This window comes from Gossypium raimondii, unplaced genomic scaffold (genome assembly GCF_025698545.1).
Source record: "Gossypium raimondii isolate GPD5lz unplaced genomic scaffold, ASM2569854v1 Contig00115, whole genome shotgun sequence".
Classification (NCBI taxonomy): domain Eukaryota; kingdom Viridiplantae; phylum Streptophyta; class Magnoliopsida; order Malvales; family Malvaceae; genus Gossypium; species Gossypium raimondii.
Genome location: NW_026291274.1, coordinates 4,896 through 10,109, shown reverse-complemented (window position 1 = coordinate 10,109; position 5,214 = coordinate 4,896). Strand labels below are relative to the sequence as shown.

The window sequence follows — 5,214 nt, the reverse complement described above, 5'->3', positions numbered from 1 at the left end:
TTAGCGAAACAAGAATACTTGTACAAACCAACGAAGTAAGGCCATTCCAATGGTCCACAGATTAAAATCTTTATAATATTCTGAACCATTCATGAACATCACAGCAAATAGGATTAAAACATTTATGGCTCCTACATAAATAAGGAGCTGGGCAGCAGCTACAAAATGAGAATTTGAGAGAATATAAAATAAGGATATACAAACAAGAACCAATCCCAATGAAAAGGCAGAATAAATTGATTGGTAAGTAATACCACCCCAGGCCTCCTAATATAAGACCCGATCCCAGAAAACTAAAAGAAAATCGTTATTGGTCCAGGCAAATCCATTCTGTGTAAAATAAGAGATAAATAAATCGAAATGCTTTTCATGATCTTATTGACCTGACCAGGAATTTTTTTATGATACGTTCCTAATTGAATAAAATCCTAATCTATTAGGCGGAATTGCTCTAAGCACAATTATTGGACAGTTTCGTTTTTGATTCTTTTTGTTTGTTAAAAGAAAAGGGTATTTTGTTTTTGAAACTATATATTTGAAATAATTACGAATATATTAATATAGTTTTATTTTCAATAAAAAGGAATCCGAAATTTTATCAACCAGTTAATTTGTAATTGAATTTTATTTATTGACCAAAGGCCCATTTTTTTTAATTCAAACCAACCAGTCTTTTAACTTAAACCAAAACGGAACCTTAAAAGAATGAATGGGAAATTTCTTTACTTTAATAGAACAGGAGGTTTACTTACTGAGTTTTTCGAATTGAATTAAAATTGTTCGAATTGTATAATCGTCAATTACTGACATTGGTAAACGGCCCAAAGCAATTTGATTATAATTCAATTCGTGACGGTCGTAAGTAGAAAGTTCATATTCTTCAGTCATTGATAAGCAATTTGTTGGACAATACTCAACGCAGTTACCACAAAATATACAAATTCCGAAATCAATACTGTAATTACAATCGTTTTTTCGAATATCCGTTTCAAATTTCCAACAACCGGGTAGATCTATAGGGCATACACGAACACATACTTCACAAGCAATGCATTTATCAAATTCAAATGGATTCGTCCGCGGAAACGCTCTGATGTGATTAATTTTCATAAGGATATTGAATAGTTACGGGTAAACGATTTGGGGATAAGGTAATCATGAAACCTTGACCAATGTACCTTGCTGCTCGGACTGTTTGGTGGCCATAATTCATGAACCCGGTTACCATAGGGAAATATCGTGAATATCTATGAATAATTTTATGTTTGTTTTTTCTCTTGTTTGAACCAAGTCATGAATCTATTTTTTTTCTTTACAGTGAAAGAAGTTGGAAAGAAGTTGTTAATAATAGATTACCCAGAGAAATGGGTAAAAGAAATTTCCACCGAGATTTAATAATTGGTCCATTCTTAACCTAGGTAAAGTCCATCGTGTTGCGATAGAAATAAACAAAACAAATAAGTTTTAGCTAATGTAATAAAGATACCAATTGTCGTTCAATGATTCCATTTATTTTATTTATTTAAAAGAAGTCAGGACGAATACATGGAATGGAAAATTCCTAACCCCCCAAGTAAAGAACTGTTACAAATAACGAAGAAAGTAATAGATTTAGATAGGAAGCCAACGTAAAATAAACCAAATTTGATACTGAATATTCGGTTTGATACCCTGCTACTAATTTTCCGCTTCTGTAAATCAAAGGTAATCTCTCACATTCTGCTAGAGAAGAAATTAAAACGATAAACCCTATTGGCTGACGCCACAAATTCCATCCCCAAAAACCATATTTTGATTGGGTGCCTCAACTATATCAACTGTACTTGAACTGTTAGATAATTATAGTCGATGATACCATCACTGTTTATATCGCTAGTCCAAAACCATACATGAGATTTTCACCTCACACGGCTCCTCGGGTCATAAATAAATTTTAGGACCGAATCAGTATTATTTATCTTCGTATGGTTGTAGAATAGAGAGAAAAATAGATTGAAGGTCCAAAATTATACCAATGGAATTGTCTGCTATATTCTGAAGAATAAAAAATAAATGCTTCTGAATTGATCTCTCCCGTTCATAATTTCAAGTTGAGTAATAACTTAAGCCTTCAATAAAATACTTGTAGAATATCAATAGATATTTCAACCCATTGTTTTCTATTACGAAAAATGAAACATTCCATTAGCTCATAAATCATGACACGGATTAGATCTCTATATTCATGAAAGAAAGAAAAAAAGATTTCTTTTTATTCTTTATTGTTTCTTTTTCGTTCCTATTCTGCTTTCGATCTGATAAAATCACGAATGGGGCTTAAACTAAAATAGTAAAGGATTATTTCGTTCTGATAGTCATTACTTAATCGGCAGATAGGAGGATACTCTGGACCGGAATCATGGGAGTACTCGCTTTAGTCATTTCTACGAATTTAAAGTCCCAATTAGTATTCTTTTTTATGTTATCCAGAAGTCTCTTTTATATAATTTACATAATCTCCATTACCAATCTTTATGTATTTTGGTGTTCCTAACCATCCACTCGTTTTTTGTTCAATCCCCCGTTTGTTTAGCAATACATGTATGGGAATCCATACAAAGGATAGCGAAAACTCTATACGGTTGATCTTTTGAGCCCGCTTCAAGCTAGATTGACTAATCAACCCGTCTTGGGGTAAAGACTTCTTCCGCTTACGTTTTCTTCCACTTACCTCTTGTACATAGGAAATGAGATTCCATTTTTTTGTTTAATTTACTGCGAATTTATAAGCTGCTTTTCACTCATATATAACTATCTAATTTAGTTTATCAACTCAACTTATTTTCTAGAACGAAAGGAATAGGTAAAATAAAAGTTTCTATTTCAACGAATCGCACGTAGAGATATTGATAAAACACATAGAGTTAATGGTATTTCATAACTAATCGATTGAGCAGCAGCTCGCAGACCACCTAAAAAGGAATATTTATTATTTGATCCGTATCCTGACATAAGAAGTCCAACGGGAGCAATACTTGAAATGGCAATCCATAAAAAAATACCGATATTGAGATCGGCTAAAATAAGGCGAGAGCTAAAAGGAATTACTGAAAAACTTAGTAAAATTGATATGACTGCTATAGCCGGTCCAATACTAAATAAACGAGTATTGCCTCTAGATGGAAGAATATTTTCTTTGAAAAGCAGTTTTGTTCCATCTGCTAGCGCTTGAAGAATGCCCAAAGGACCGGCGTATTCAGGCCCAATACGTTGTTGTATTGCTGCAGATATTTCTTTCTAACCATACAATTACTAGTACACCTATTGTGATTCCCAAAACAAGAGTCAAAATAGGGACCAACATCCATATGATCCCATAGACCTCTTTAAAGATTCCAATGTAAAAGGAATTGATATCTTCTACTTCTGTCGTATAAATTATCATTTCAACGATCCACTTCTCCCATAATGATATCTATGCTACCTAGTATCGTCATAATATCAGCCAATTTCATTCTTTAACTAACTGAGGAAGAATTTGCAAATTGATAAAACCCGGCGGGCGAATTTTCCATCTCCAAGGAAAACCGCTTTGATCCCCTCATCAGAAAAATTCCTAATTCTCCTTTGGGGCTTCCATTCTCGCATAAAGTTCTTGTCTCGGTAATTCAAATGTGGAGAAGGTTTTTACTAATGAATCGATATTCAAAATCATTCCATTCTGGATCCCTTCTCGATCAAAGCATCGGATTTCTAAATTTCATAGGGACCACCCGGAATTCCTTCCAGGGCCTGTTGAATTATTTTATAGATTCCGTCATTTCACTGATTCGACTAAATAACGAGCTAATGAATCTCCTTCTTTTGCCACTGGATTTCCCAATCAAATTCGTCGTAACACTCATAATGATCAACTTTCCGAAGATCCCATTTGATTCCAGATGCTCGTAGCATTGGGCCGGATAAACCCCAATTTATTGCTTCTTCTCCACCAATAACGCCTATCCCTTCAACTCGTTCTAAAAAAATAGGATTTCGCGTAATAAGTTTTTGATATTCAACAATTCCTGTTAAAAAATAATCACAGAAATCCAAACATTTATCTATCCAGCCGTAAGGTAGATCGGCCGCCACTCCTCCGATACGAAAATAATTATGCATCATTCTCATACCGGTGGCAGCTTCGAATAGATCATATACTAATTCTTCTTCTCTGAAAATATAGAAAAGGGGTCTGTGCACTCAATATCTGCCATAAAAGGTCCAAGCCATAATAGATGAGAAGCTATACGACTCAACTCAAATATAATTACTCTGATATAGCTGGCCCTTTAGGGACTTGAATATTCCCAACTGTTCTGGTCCATTTACGGTTATTGCTTCCGTGAACATAGTGGCTAAATAATCCCAACGCGTTACATACGGCAAATATTGTATAATTGTTCGGTTTTCCGCAATTTTTTCCATTCCTCTGTGTAAATAACCTAATATTGGTTCACAGTCAACAACATCTTCACCATCTAGAGTAACGATGAGACGAAGAACACCATGCATTGATGGGTGGTGAGGCCCCATATTGACTATCATAAGGTCTTTTCTGTAGCTGATAGATTCATAAGTTTTTCCTCGATTCATTCTTACATGAATTGTTGAAAACGAAAACAAGTACATCAAATGAAAATCTAATAAATCGACTAATTCAAAATTTGCAAATTAACGATTTTTGATTCCCGAATATCCAACTCACCAATTAATTCTTTATAACGTATTTTATTTGTCTTTGATAAATAAGATAGCAGTCGTTGACGTTTTCCTAGAATTTTACGTAGACCTCTGAGATAAATAGTCTTTTTGTGCAATTCCAAATGTGAAGTAAGTCTCGTATCTTATTGGTGAAACTAACTATTTGAAATTCAACAGACCCCTGTTTTCTTCTTTTTTTCTTGAAAATAACTGAGATGAATGAATTTTTTACCATAAAACCAAAAAATTTCCCCCTTTTTTTGAATGTGAATTTTACTGATCAGTAATAATAATACCAGTCATTTTGATATACACGATGATTTTAAGTTCGTTATGAACTTTATCATTTTTTTTTCAAATAAAATTAATCAATCCGGGTTTCGATTTGATTCGTATAGGGATACAAAAGAGTGAGAGATTTCTACAAAAGAGAAAATTTGAGAGTTCAAATAAGAGGATTTTGTTGATTCATTTGTCGATCTAATTGATATG

The 5,214-nt window shown here is 33.6% G+C and overlaps 1 pseudogene; it reads right to left on the bottom strand.

Annotated features, from left to right (window-relative positions):
- Positions 1-2,934: 2,934 nt before the first annotated feature.
- On the bottom strand, positions 2,935-4,648 carry LOC128036951 (NAD(P)H-quinone oxidoreductase subunit H, chloroplastic-like; annotated as a pseudogene).
- Positions 4,649-5,214: the final 566 nt, after the last annotated feature.